Source organism: Balaenoptera acutorostrata, chromosome 3, assembly GCF_949987535.1.
Source record: "Balaenoptera acutorostrata chromosome 3, mBalAcu1.1, whole genome shotgun sequence".
Taxonomy (NCBI): Eukaryota; Metazoa; Chordata; class Mammalia; order Artiodactyla; family Balaenopteridae; genus Balaenoptera; species Balaenoptera acutorostrata.
Window position 1 is genome coordinate 160,010,151 of NC_080066.1, and position 15,938 is coordinate 160,026,088.

Below are 15,938 nucleotides of genomic sequence, written 5' to 3' on the forward strand. Positions count from 1 at the left end.
TTCAGCTCGAGGGGGAACAACAGTTTAATGAAAATAAACATAGTAGATCAGGTATAAATTTACACATTACCACTCAGGGGTGCAGAACTGTAACTTTGTAGTTTTCTACAGCTCAGCTCCACTTTGTTCTCAAGTTCTGTCAAGCTGCCTAGAGCAGACAACTTATTTTATGGCATTCTGGTATATTCAGTCCAATCTAGTTGAATTTGCAGTCCAATGTCAGCATTATTATTTCAGCCACTGCCCGATTGGAAGCTTCTTCACTCCTAAGGGGTAACTCAGAATTTCAGGCTTCTGCTACCTCACTTTTATCCTTCTCTTTTTTTTTTCTCTTCGTGCCATTGGGTGCTGGGAAAAGCTATAGCCCATCATCCTGGTGGGGAGAGGCATCTCTAGTTAGTGCAGTAGCTTCTGGATCCTTGCTGACCACTGATGGTAATGAATCTGCTCCTTCTTGGCTTCTGTTGTGTTCTGATAGCTGCTACAGATGATCAGATTTCATGAACTCAGCATCTTCTTTGTTTTGACATCCAATAGATTTTTAGTCCTTATTTATCCCTCATTGGGGTATGTGGGAGCTATGAATCTGCTGCAGGTCACACGCAGTTGGCTGACAGAGAAATAGGGAGAAACTTTTCAGTCCCTCTGTCTTGTCATTCCATACTTTTAAAATTATTTCCTCTATGAGTACCTTAGGTTGGCATGCCTCCCGACTCTAGGCCAAAAACCAGGGGATTCAGAGTCCAATTGAATACAGAAGCAGCATTTAACCCTGTCGTGTTCTTTCTGAAGCTCTCTTGGTTCCTCCAGCCCACATCCATCCCCATCACCCAGGCTGGGAAGGGCTTTCACTTATGGGGAAAAAGCATTCTTTATGTCAAAGCCTCTCTCCTTCCTGCTCTTTATCTGTTCTGCAGTCACGTCTTCATGCTTTGCATTGTATTATGTGCAAATCCAGCTTTCAGAATTTTTAGGAAATTATTTTCTCTTATTTGAAGGCTTGCTTTCAGGAATGTTGTTTAATTATGGATCCATGGAAATCTACTTTGATTAAACAAAAATTAAGCAATGGCTTTCTTATTCTTGGCCTGTCTGCCTACCCTTGGAAGCACTTGCAAATGCTTTGGCTATAATTTGTTGAAGGGCAGAGATCCTTGGGGAAGTTGGAAACAACTAGGAGTCCCAGTTGGGGCAGAGAACTCTATCTCCACCAAGGTTTGCAACTACCTGAGTTTTTGCTGGAAAGCGGATGCCGGATCCACATCCATATTTCTTGCTTATCCTTGTATCTGCATGTGGCCATGTGACTGGTTCTAACCAATGAAATGTGAAAGGAATTTTGTATGTCAATTCTAGTTTGCCATTGTTTATTATGGATGTTATTTCTCTGTGCTCTCCCTTGTCTCCTGCCCACCAGCTGGAAGTCAGTATCAGTGGTGACCTTGAGAGTCTTGTGTTAATACTGGTTGATCCTCTGTCAGCTTGGATTCCTGCATGACTCTATGGAGTAGATGATCCCTGCCCATTCTCTTGTTGGTTCAAAAATAAACTTGTCTTGTGAGTAGCTACTTGAGATTTTTTGGTTTATTTCTTTTATCAGCTAGTGCTACTTCAACCAATAAAGCAGGAGTGAAAAGACATACTATATTTCTAAAAATTATCCTTGCTGCAATAGCAAGTAAAATTTCCTTAAAGGGAACAAGGCATCTTCAAAGTGAAAGAAAAGTCATTCCTTCCATGTTTTGTTTGGACTATGCATACATGTTATACTTTGATGTTAGGTGTAAGTCAGGGATTGGCAAACTCTAGCCCATGGTGTTTTTATATGGCTGATGGACTGATAACTTGTAAATTTTTAGGCAGTTGTGAAAACCAAACCAAGAAACAAAAAAGAAGAATATGTGGCAGAGATCATATGTGACCCTCAAGTCTAAAATATTTACTGTCTGGTCCTTTACAGAAAATTTGCCATCTCCTGGCATAAATAGTGGGGAAACCAATGAGCTTAAACTACATTGTGTAGCGAAGACTGCTTTGAACATAAAGAATTGAATAGTCTATCCTGGGTTGACCTGTGGCGTTATGATTTAGGCCTTTGAAATTGATAGGAACTCTATGGAAAGTGTATACTTGACCCAACCCTAATGGAAAAGTACAAAGATTTGCTCAGTCTTCATTTCTTGTTTTGGTAGGACTAGAAGCAGCTTGACTTGTTCATATAATTGGCTGATTATTTTTGAAGCTGGTAGTTTGTTATTAGACAGACACAGTCAGAGAGGAGAAACTATTCTCTTTCGTTTATTTTGGATTGGTAACTCCCTAAAACAAGGCCAGTGCCTCTTGGATTTATAGGGTGGATGAAACATTTTCAACACTTCAGTAAGGAAAAGAAATTCCCTTGAGACCTGAGTAACTGAAACACAGTAATGTTTTTCTCCTTCTCCATTTATAGCCTCAGAAAAGTCAAGCACATTTGTCCAGGATAATCTAGATTTACCATCAGTTTCTAAATGTATTATAAATATATAATATTCAGTAGGTTTGCAGCCAAACCTACCCATTTGATCCCCTGGGTCATTGATAATAATTAAGAAGGCTGTGCTTGTGGTTTCCAAGGGGGAGCAAAATCAAGACTGTATTATGATTAAGCCTCTGCTTATGATATGTGCCAATGAGCAAGATGTGTTTAAGTTGGCAGATTTTAATGCTTGTGTGAAATATTTTTTATTTTCTTGCCACTAATTATGTTATGATTAAGTTACATCCACTGGAGTGTAATTATCTATTGCATAATACTTTTTATATACAGGTCCCTAGAAATTTGCTACTTCAGTAGCGCTGACTGAGGGTTTGCTGCACCTTCTTAATGATAAAACTTTCACACAGTTTGGTTTATCTTCTCCCTAGGAACTCCTTAGTAATCATTTTCAGAAGAATAAAATCCTAGTCTACGTTGTTTATCTTGCAGATAGGTTTTTTCATCTGGCCCTTGTGAATTCTGGGGCAATCATGATGGTAGTGAGTCTGTAAGTAGAAAGGGTCCTGCTCAACCGTGGTAGTAGGAAGCTTCTCCAAGAGATGGCACTGAGAGTTCATTTTTATTTTGGTATCCATTTCGATAGCTTTGTGTTTTTCCGAGTCACAGAACAATGGGACTCTGATAGATGTTTTATAATTGACACCGCCTATTTCCTTCATTTTTATATTCTTCTATGTTTTAGATAGCTATATAATTTTCTTTACCTCTGAGACTCTGAAGCTTTATATTCATTCACTGGGTGGGTGGGGAGAATAAAGTTCCTCCTAGCTACCCCAATCTTGGTTCCTGCTCTCCCTTTTCCCTGCATTTTAGCCTGAGTGCCATCATGGCAAACACCGCATCTGTCTTTCCCACCATTTGATTCCTAAGAATCTTGGATAGTGCCTGGCACGTGACAAAAGTTTGCTGAAAGAATTAATGAAAGACATCTCTGCCCTGCAGTGGCTTCTGAGAACCTTCTCAACAATGGTCTTTTTGCTTTCTGGAGTTCATTTTATTCTTCTGGAGATTAAATGGTTAGATTATATCAACTTTTAATTCTTTCCCTACGTTTCTATGATTTTAGATATGTACCTTATGATTGATTTATTTCACTTGTTCATTCAATCATTCAGCAAGCATTTATTATGCACCTTCTATGTGCCAAGTAATGTTCAGAGTGCAGTGATGATCACCGTTGAAAAGGTCCCTGATCTCATAGAGCTTATATTTTTTATTCTGACAGACAGAAAACTAAATGAATCACAGAAGTGTTAGATAGTGATGCATGCTCTGTAGAGATGAAAGCAGAGCACTGTGAATGAGAGTGGCTGGGGGTGACTTTAGATTAGTTTAGAGAAGCTTCTCTAAGGAGGTAGTATCAGCCAGTGACGCAGGGGTAGTGTGGAAGGGAAGAGCATCGTAGGCAGAGGGAGCAATGAAGGAAACTCCTCCTGGCAGGAACATGACTGAGACATTCAAAGAAGGCCAATAGGGCTGGAGTGTATGGAACAAATGAAAAGCTGAAGCTTTGAGTAGGCGTTGGAGGTGGTTTGGGTGTGTGTCAAAATGGGGTGGGGACAGCCTAAAGATAACATTAATGATTCAACATCAAAACATTAGCAAAAATAGTATTTGAAAAGCAGTCTTGGGATGGAAGGCAAAAGGCTGAAAATTAATCTTTGAATTTAGTCCATCTTCTGCATTAACACACCCGAAACCTGGACAAACCTTATACCTAAGTGTAGGCTGTTGCACAAAATATCCTTAAAGAAGGGTCAGAAAATAAAAAGAGAAAGAAAAGAAAAATTCTACGCAGTTTAATCCAAAATGGATTCGCAGGGGAAGGTCTTTCTTCTCGAAAGCAATTATATTTTACAGCGTATTCTTTTCCCTGTTGTCTCAGCGTCCCGTGACGCCTGACTTCATTAAAACCGGCAGGAAACAGTGTTTTCTGTGATGTGACAGTAGAATTATATCTTCTGAGCTGCGACTAATTGTTTTGATGAAAACAAAAAAACGGCAGTATCCCACTGTATGAGAAGAAGAAGATCAATGCTTGCACACTGGGCAAACTCGGAAAGAAAGGAAACAAAGAGAAAAATAACAAAACCGCAACACATTGTTTTATCTGTCACATTTCGTTTATATAAAACATAAAACTAGGAGAGAGCTTGGCTTAATGACAGATCAGAGTGCTGTTTGAGGAAAAACTCGGAGCTTTGTACAGGCATTTCTGTGTGTGTCTGTGTGTGTGTGATGTGTGTGTCTTCTCAAACATGTTTTTTTGCTCATTTTGTTACAGTCTTGATTCCTCAGTTTTTAAAATGGGGATAAGTGTGTTTATTGTAGCCATATCTCCAGAAATGCGGACAAGATATAGTTGTAGTGAAAAGAGGTACGATAGCTGAAATACCTGAATTGTTATTGTGCCCTGTCTACTTTAATAATATGATGATAATAATACTATGAACTCAAAGTAAACCAACCAATTCTTTGTAGCTGTGAGGATAATTAGGCTCTGTTTTTACCTTTGCCTCCAAAAGAGTGAGGCCCTGAGTCACTCTCCTCTACTCTGGGAACCCCACCTGGGTTACTTGGATTTGATCAGATCAACAGTGAAGTCCTTCCCTGTTCTGAGGTCTGTGATCCTAAATATATACATCAACCCTTAATATTTCCTCCGTGTATTTTGACTATATAGCCACAGGGACTCATGGTTTATCTCCCAGTAATGTTCTGGTAATTGTAACAAATGAGAATAGAAAAGAGATAGAAGAGGTACTTTATTTGAAGTCTATTTTCAGAAAGCAAAAAGCCTTTATATATCTACCAAATCCTTCCTACTTCTTGTCACTATAAAAAGGAAACAGAATCATTGCTGGAACCAGAGGGATGGTTGATCTGTTTGGGATCTGTGCTACTCAAGTGTGGTCTGAGAAGCAGCAGAAACATCACTTGGGAGCTTGTTGGCAGTACAGAATCTCAGCCCCTACCCCAGACCTAGAGTCAGAATCTTCATTACAACCAGTGTTCTAGGGGAATCATTTGCCTGTTAAAATGTAAGAAGCTCTGTTTCAGATGAAGTATCCATTCTAACCTCAAACAGAGTAAACACACTGTTTCTGCAAGAGACCCACCTGCAGCACACTGGTTGCTCTTGCCCTATACCTTGAAGTTTGTCTGCAGAATCACTTACAAAATATTGTACAATGTAAGAAGTGGTATTCCTCGTTCAACTTCAGAGCTGAATCAGTGACCCGTTTCACTGTTGGTGGTTACCGTTCAATATTTAAAAGTGTAATTCACATTTCTGCTTGCTGAGATGAGCATATTTTGAAGAAATGCCCATGCTGGAAAAAAACATTCACCTCGATTTCTCATCTGAAGGCTATAGAATTGATAAGCAACCTCTCTGTCTACTTGTTTTTAAAGTAATATTCAAAATAATATTCTTCCTTTTGTGTGTGCACTGAATACAAAATTGTGTGTGTGTGTGTATGTGTGTGTGTGCAGGAAAGGTGGCAGATGGATATTGGCCTCTTAAAATATACTTACTCTTGGTGTATGCATAGGGTCATAGTACAGTGGGCTCAAAGATGATTGTCTTGGATGGATATTTCTTTTCCTATTATTAGGGCCTGAAATTAAAATAGGTGATTTTTGTACCACAGAGATGGTGATTTTACCATAGAAGGTAAAAATGAGCTACGTTGAATGCTGTTGAGTTGCTCATTTCACCTGAGGTCTGTTATGTGGCTCTGGGAGATTAGTTGTACTTTCAATGTATCACTTGGATCCTTTTCTTAGAGAAAAATGATTAGAGAATCTCAAAAGAATGCACACAAGCCATACCTTTGACTTAAACAGGAGCAGACCAGAAACCACACAGTGCAAAAGGGAATCTTATTGGCAAGAAGTGGGAAATCTTCTGGTCATCAGGGCAATATTTGAATTGGACGACAGCAGAAGTCAACAGACCTCAGGTTTCAGCTTTAAGAGCTGAGTATGTCTTAGCTAACACTGTATACACTATGAGTTTGGAGACCTCATTTATAATACAACAAGCTGTTTTGGTCAGTCTGTATAGGAAGGGGGTTCTTCAAGAAATAGGAAAGCACATCAATAAATCTTTTGAGTTCAGGTCTCCAATAATAACTCCATACATACAGTTCTTTGCCTCTGAATAGTTGATCCTGTGGAGAAGAAGTAAGAAGGGGGGAGTGATCCAAAAGAGTTGTTTAATTTTATTCATATGGCTTGACCTATGTTACAGCTTCATAACATGTTAGGTTTCCTGGAAGAAGCATTGGAGATATGCTAGTTAATCCTTTTATTTTATAGATTGGTGAACTAAGTCCCAGTGAGCCTGAATGACATGCCAAGTTCGCAGAGTTCGGTAGCAGAATTAGGACTGGAACTCAGTATTCTTGAATTATAGGACATTGAGCTTCATGCTACATGAGAAGATAGAATGTTATAGGAGCATATAGAATACAGGAGAAAGTTAACCCATGAAAGTTTAAAGCAGACCCCCCAGATTACAAGAACTTGTATCCAGTTGTCCCAGACTGCAAATGCCCCTTTGCCTAGCCATCAATGCCATGACACACAGGTCCTGAGCTTTTCCAACCTGGAGGCTTTTACTGTGCGTTCATTTGTTCAACAAGGGTATCTTGGCTGTAAGCCAGCATCTGAGTTAAGCAGCAGTAATGTAAAAATGAGCAAAGTACATACTCTGTCTTCAAAAAGTTTATAATCCAGTGGAGTAGACAGGTAGGTAAATAGGCAATTTCTTTATTCACTGCATTTCTTGAATTCTGTGTCAGACACTGCGTTTGTCATGCGGAACACAAAACAATCCAGACACAGTCCCTGCACTCAAGGAGCTCACTATACAGCCAGGATAACAACATTAAAGGAATTTGTGAATAATTAGTTGTGTGATAAAGGTTTATATCTGGATTTTGGAAGCATAAATTAAGGGCCTTTGATACAAATGAGGATGGGGGGTGGGGTTAGGGGAATGATTGACTTGAATTCAATCATAAAGAGCAGTGATGAATTAAGCAAGAGATACCCCTCAGAGCTCATGGTGTCCCTAGATTTTTCTGGCCCTTTTTCGTAAGTCATGGAATGTCCTTGAGAACACGCAAAGATGAAGATAGACTTACTTCCCTAACTTGAAACAACACCTTCTCGCTAGGGCCCTGAGAGTTGAATGAGGCAATCACTTCTTTTGATTTCTTTGGCTAGGAAGAGAGGAGTTTTGGCCCTTTCCCCAGAAGGCTGTTTTCCGCATGCATCACTTTGTGTGACAGCTTAGCTATATGATTAGTAGGTACTGACTTAAGCAAGAAACATCCTGCTGGTTGTAACTGGACTATGGGGGCTTGTTGTTGGGGGCTATTTCCATTGGGATACTGGAGACCTCAGATGGTTTGTTTTTGTTCCCTTTCCCAAAATGCTCCTCTCTGAGGCTTTGAGAATCCAAGTCAGGCTCTCAAGGACTGTTAAGCTTTCTAGAGAGCCTGTAGATGCTAAATAGAGAAATTTAACTCAGAAGATTGTTTACAGGTGCCGAATTGAAGTGCACCCTAGACCCACGATTATTGCTTCTTGTACCCGTGTTAGACTGTTTGCTTTGCAGAGACTGCATTTAAGTTTACAGTCGTTTCCCAAGCAACCTACCTGCCAGCCTTGCTCCTGGAGGTTTAGATGAGACAATTCTGGGTGTGGGAGTTTAAAGCTCTTGTCTTAAAGTACAAAATCATGTTGATAGCAGGAATTGGATATTTTTCATCTTTGTATTGTCAACTCCTAACACAGTCCTGGAATGTAACAGAGTTTTAATACATATTAATTTATTTTTTTAATTGGAAAAAATTAGATATAATTTTGGTTAGTTTGAAATCTTGTCCCATCAACGCCACTATCTAGCTGTGTGATATTAGCTTTTCTTAACTTCTGCTTCCTTAGCAGTAAAATGGCAGCATTCATTCATTCAACATATGTTTATTGATCACTTACTGTATTCCAGGAAATGTAATACGTTCTAGAGAGTCTTTGAAAGGTAATAGAAGAAATAGTCCCCACCCGTTGTGGCTGCTTGTCTACTGGAGATGAAAGACAGTTAAAAAGCTGATGTAATAGAAGTCTGTTCATCAATCATGATGGAAAACGATAGTTACTTGATTAATTTTTAAGTTAAAGTGAGGAATTATAAAACTACCCACATGCATTAAACATTATTATTTTTTAATTGTAGAATATACATAAAACTTACCATTTTGACCATTTTAAACTATATAGTTCAGTAGCATTAAGTTATGTTCACATTGTTGTGTATCACCACCATCCTTCTCCAGAATTTTTTCATCTTCTCAAACTGAAACTCTGTATCTATTAAGCTGTAACTCCCCATTCTCCTCTCTTCTCGGCCCCTTGCAATCATCATTCCACTTTCTGTCTCTATGTGGTTAACTTCTTCAGGTACCTAATATAAGTGGAATCATATAGTATTTGTTCTTTTGTGACTGGCTTATTTCATTTAGAGTGTCTTCAAGGTTCATCCATGTTGTAGCCTCTGTCGGAATCTCCTTTTTTAAGGCTCAGTAATAGTCCATTGTATGTATATACCGCGTGTTTCTCCATTCATCCACTGGTGGACATTTGGATTGCTTCCAATGTATTATTTTAGTTTAGACATTTTTATGTGGACTGCTGATTGCAGTTTTCTCTCATTGTTCTCACATAAACCACACCCATAATACATCATCTAGCATTTCCAGTTTTGGTTTCTTTAACGTGGAGAGAGAACCTAGGTACTTGTGAAGTAATGTGAGTACAGAATTCCAGATTTTTGTGATTTTTTTCCACAGTCTTTTAAATTAGTGTTGACTATACTAAATTTGATTGACTCATTTTTAGCAACTTATCTGTTCTTTTCAAAATATTTAACTTCTAGAAAAAATTTTCTTGCATACCCACATTTTATCAGTTACATACAGTTTAATTAAATCGTACAATTAGAATAAGAAGTGCAGCTGACATAAAATGGTGTGGAAATAAACAATTAGCTCTTGGTGAACATTTTTTTTAGCACTCTATTTTATTTTATTTTATTTATTTATTTTTGTCCATGTCATGTTGCTTGTGGGATCTTAGCTCCCTGTCCAGGGATTGAACCCGTGCCCCCTGCAGTGGAAGTGTGGAGTCCTAACCACTGGACTGCTAGGGAATTCCTGGCTCTTGGTGAACATTGATGATGATGGCTGAAAGTCTGCAGGACTGTTAGAGAGCAGGCAACTAGTCAAGAGTGTGTTTTCAGAAGAGTTGAAAGGGTTAGTTAATCCAGTTGATCGCTTCATTGGATGTTGTTTTAAAGGACTTATACTGTTAAAAAAAAAAAAAAGAAAGTATCTGTGCTATTAGATGGGAATGCACAGAGGATTTGGGAACACAGGACTTCTAGTTACTAATTCCTATTAGTCTAGGGATAAGAAAGTACCTCCGAAGAAGGCATTCAGATTCATCTTGAGGGGGACTTCCCTGGTGGTCCAGTCGGTAAGACTCTGAGCTCCCAAGGCAGGGGGCCCAGGTTCGACCCCTGGTCAGGGAACTAGATCCTGCATGCTGCAACTGAAAAAGATCCAGCATACTGCATCAAATATCTGGCACAGCCAAAATAAATAAATAAATAAATCTTATTAAAAAAAAAAAATTCATCTTGAGGGATGGGGAGAAATTATCCAGAGAAATCTAGGGAAGATGTTTGAGGTAGAAGGAATAATATGTACAGTTGTATAAAACAGCAAAAGCATCTGGGACATTTAAATATTTTGTTATGTTGTGTGTAAAGGTTGCATCTATTAATTTTAAAAGGCTTACTGTGTGCCAGGCACTGGGAGATACAATCTAAACAAAATAGACATGGCTGCTACCCACATGAAGATTACCATCTAGAGGTGAAGACAGGTACTTCAAACACAAATAAATATGACATTATGACATGTGTTAGGAGAAATAGAAGGTACAAACAAGATCCTGTAATAGGGCAGGCAGTGTGGCACAGATATTGGGGGAAGTGTTAAGAGAAAGGCTTTGGCAAAAAATGTAAAAGTTTGGAGGTGAATATTGAAATAAAGAATATTCCAGAAAGAAGAAACACATGTGCAAATGCCAAGGTGGCAGGAGACATTAGAACAAGGAAGAAAGTTAAGACTGGGGAGTTGGACTAGTACAGACAAGGTTCTGGTGTCATATTGAAAGACTGTAAGATTTGGGCTAGATGATTTCTAAGCCTCCTATTTATCTCCATGTGTCATTCTCTAAATGTCGTGTATGTCAGTTCAATCAGCATACTCCTTCCTGCCTTCCTCCATTCTGCAATTATATTTGCTTCAAGCTTTTAGGGAGTTGATGAATGCATCTGGATTGCATGGTAAATCTTATCTTCTGTGAAATTCCAATGGTTTGTCAAAAAAATGTATCTCTGGTGACTTAAAAGAGAAATTAGCTATTTGTTGTTGTTGTTGTTGTTGTTAAGTCTTTTCTCTTGTTTTGCATCAAGTACGAGGAGATACTGAATACAGTTTCCAGAGTCCAGATTAGATAATTTCTACTGTCTGCTAAGCACTGATGAATCCTAATTGGGTGGATTACTTCAAATGCAGGATACTCATTATCCAAAGCAAATGAAGTCCACTTTTCCCCTTATTCCCTTTGTGGGTAGCTTGTATATCATACTTGATTAAGTGATGGCAGCTGAGATGGTGGCCTACCTTTAGTCTACTGGTTTAGTTTCTCTGGTAGAATAGTTATGCTTTGCTTATAAAAGTTCTTTCACTTAATGTATTCTTTGTGTCCAAAACTTCCCCTTTGTTACATAGACAAAGAGCTAGTAGAAGTATTCCAATGCCCACCCAAGGTGGTCAAACCTTATGTTGGATTTTGTTTCTTTTTAAAGGCAAAGTAAATACTGATTCTAAACATTTTCATGTCTACTTTGTGTATTCTTCTAGGGGCCAAAGGGGTGGGCATGAGTGGTTTCATAAATCATTAATATTAATATTGTTTGACAGTATAATTATAAAAATATATAATGATAATGAAAGCAGAGGAAATAACATTTGGTTTGATCCCAAGGTCAAATTATTTTCCTTACTTTTATATGTGAAATGTATTTTAAAACCTCTGATCCTTCCTAAGATTTTGCTGCTTAATTTATGGATTTAATTGTGAAATGACACTTCCTTGTATACCACTGTGCACTAATTCAACTGGGTCTCATTTGAACCTTCCAGTTACATTTCAGAATTTCACACGTCTGATGTAAAGCAAGGGGATGGTAATGTTTGAATAATGACGTATTCTTTTGCATCCTCTGGCCCTATGAAACCACTTCCAGTTCCCCAACATGACAAGACTTTTTTTGCCTCTGGTTTTGAGTCTGCTCTTTCCTCTCCCTGTGATGCTCCTTCCCTTGCCGGTTAAGCAGCGACACATCCTTTAAGCCTGAGCTCAGGTGTCATCTCCACTGTGAAACGCCTCTACACTCCCCTAGTCATAGGTACGTGTCCCTCTTTCCTGTTCTCATAGGATTACACATACACTTTATCATTACACTTATCAAAACTACTCATTCAATAGTTATTATACTAAATGTACTGTATTAGGCGTAGGGATACTACAGAATTGCCTCAGTAATTTTCTCCCCAGGTCTGTGAACTCCTCAAGGCAAGGAGTTCTTCCCTGGCACTGAGTAGGAACTCAGCAAATGTTCGCTGAATGCATAGAGTGGTGATAACGTGTGGCTAACCTGTATTGAATTATTATTTTCACTGAGAGTAAACTCCTTACTTTCATCAATTTATTTAATGTTCACAGCAATCCTTTGATGTAGTTATCATCATATCCATTTTACCTTTAAAGATATACCGAGGTTAATTAGTTTGCCCAAGGTCATCCAGCTACCAAGAGAGGAAGCTAAGATTTAACCCCCAGTTCTGTGTTATTCCCAAGGCCATATAATCTGCCTCCCACTGGTGTAATTTACATTGAAATCACGGAAGCAGCTGGGTAGAAAAAATTAGAATGGTGATTAATAATAACTCACATCTGAATGGCACTTTACCATTTACATAGAATCTTACTGTTCATTATATCATCCAATTAAAAATTATAACTTTTTACACACATAATACTTTTCCGATTTGAAGGAATTACAAGTAAATTACATATAAACTAAAGGAAACGACCTCCAAATTTCACCACCCAGAGATAACTTTCATCAGTGTTTCCCATCAATATTTTGTTGTATATTTTCTCTCCCCCCCATATGTATATATTTATGTGATGATGTTGTTTACAATGTCCCTTTAATAATTTATCAATAAATATCACTAACTTTTCTTCATGTCTAACATGATATTTTATGGTATTCCATTTTGCGGTTGTTCCATTAATTATTTTGTTGGTATTTATGTTGACTCATCCACTCTGATACCTGGGATTTTTGCTTCCTTACAGCACTGACCCGTTTTATCTCCAGAGGGCAGAAACTGGATCACTTGTTGTCCCATGTCTAATTACTCTTTGGCTCATTTGCATGTTCCTTTTCTCACTCTAATATTATTAATATAGTGGTCTGTGCTCACTCAGACCACAGTTTAGTCTTTGTCGGACTCTCTGCTCAATTAGGTCAAACTCCAACTGGCTTCCTGACTCTCTTTTTGTGGGAGCCACGAGTGCGAACATTCCATGATTTTCTTTCTTTGCTTCTGCATAAGGTACTTGCTGATATGCACACATTTCTTTGACTTCAATGACTTAACCCATTTTATTATTTTTTTAAAATTAGACTCAACTCATTCTTTAATCCATCAAAGAAATTCTCCTTTTGATGAACTGAGTCCCTTAAAATTTAAGCTGTTTGCAAATTATCGTTATTAACAACACTATGAGGTCTGTTGGCAGATACTGCTATCATCACTCACTGACAGATAAGATTATGCAGTCTCAAGAAGATTAAGGGATTTAATCAGTGACGCTAGGTAGCAAATGGTAGTTTCAGAACCCCGGTCTCCTAACTCTGAATGTGAATGTCTTAGCTTTAGCCATACTAGCTCTAATGGTGAACAATGTTATGACAAATTTATGGACTGTAAGATGTAAGCATGGCTGTCATTTTTGCCTCCTGAGTTACATCATGTTCCCAGTTTCAAATTTTAACTGACTTGAGAAGTGGTTAACTGGTTGTGACTAAGTACAAAAACTGATGTGGGATTTTATACTCTAACTCTTCTGTTAATCAGGTTTTAATTACATTTAATTGCCTGTCCTCAGGATAAAGTTCAAGGTTGTTAACTTGGCATTTAAGATATTCCACTATCTTAAATCTACCCTTTCCCACTCTACCCTTTATTACTTCTTTACAGAAATGCTTTGTCTCATTTAAACTTTTCTCTGCACTGTGGTCCAAATGTTTCATGTTTTCTCTGTGTTCCACATTGATCTTTAGTCCACTTTCCTCCATTTATCTGCAGATAAATACATAAAATGACTCACCTCCTCCGTGAAGCCTTCCTTTACCAGGCAGGTAAAAGAGATCACTTATTTCCTTAGAGTCAGAGAGGATTTGGCATCTCTTGAATTATATCTTTATGCCATATGCCCTTAAATAGGTTTTATAAATGTTTGCTATCTCATGATTTCTATAGGTTGGAATTATAAGCCTGGCTTAGTTGAGTTTCCTACAAGGCTGCAAGCAGTTATCAGCCAGGGCTGGGTTCTTATCTGGATATAGAGATCATGGGGCCATCTTAAAGTTTATCTGTCATGGATGGTTTAAAGAATTATTTGTGAAATAAATAAACAAATAAATAACTAATTAGACCATTAAGAAAAACTAGGCAAAATATAGGTGCATATTTTTCTGACCTTGCATAGCGAATGACATTTTAAATATAAGGCAATAAAAAAAGTTAAAAGAAAAGAAGATAGATTTAAAAAAATTTCTGATTGTAAAAATTATGAAAAATTAGTTAGAAATTTTGAGATGTGATTTCAACAACCATGATTAACAAAATGTTAATGTCATGAACATATATAAAGCTCACACAGATTGATAAGGAAAGCAGTAGATATTCAATAAACAAATGGGAGGGAACATGTAGGAAATCACAAAAAAGAAAATACAAGTGACTAGTAAATGTGTATAAATGTTTATCTTCATTTGTAATTTAAAAATAAAGCAATAGTAATACTTTCAAGCATCAAATTAATAAGATATAAAATGCTCAATACTGATAAAGATATGGCAAGTGAGCTCTCTCTTATCACTGCTAAGAGTGGAAAATTAGTATAACCATTGCAAATGCAAGCTATTACTCTGTTTCAAAAGCCTCAAAGTTGTACATATTATTTTACCTAGTAATTCCTCTTCTAAAAATCTAACACAATGAAATAATCAGCAATGCAGACAAAGCTTTATGCACAATGATTTTCTTTGAAACACTGTTCATAATGAGGCATTGAAAATAATCTAAACATCCATCAAGAGGGGAAATGTTGAGTAAATTCTGGTGTATCTATAGTATGGAATATTGTGCAGCCATTAAAGTGATATTTAAGATGAATATTTAATGATTTGGAGAAATGCTTAGATAGGTAAGAAAAAGCAGGATACAAAATTGCTTATAACATGGAACTAAAGTGTAAAATAATTTATTACTAGGAGGAAATGTGTAAGATATTAACAGTGGTTTTCTTGGGATTCGGAATTGTCCCTGTCAGAAAATTGTCCTCAGTACAGAGTTAATTGCCTTATTTTGGAGTCTTTATAAAGTTTATCATATTACACATGTTCTTTCACTTTCCTTTTTTTTTATTTTAATAAAGAATTAATGTTGGGTAAGCACATTACCCTGAAATGACCTCAATGAAAGTTAGTTTTGGACACTTGTAGAAGTCACTTGACAAAACTGGTGGAAATGGAGGCAAAGAAATTGACTTCAGAGTTAGAAATTATTCTTGGTCAACCTGACAATGGCCAGGGTAGAATGACATTGTATACAGTACACTTTAAAAAAGAGTAGAGTAATTAAGGTTTGGTATTTTGTTTATTGACATTGTGAATATATTACCTATGGGAGGAATAAGAAAATAAAATATCCTGATTTATGTGAATGAATAGCTTTAGCTTAGGATAAAATATCTAGTGAGCATCACAAACATTTCAAAATATTTTACCTGAAGCTACTTAGTGGAAGTGAAAATGGCATGTACCAGGACACTGAGTTAGATGATTATGTGAAGAGTGTAGTTAATATTACTTCAAAGATAGGAAAAAAATAGATTTTTCTATGTTCTATATGTAACTTAAGTATGCATTCATAATTAAATTAAGATATTAAATATT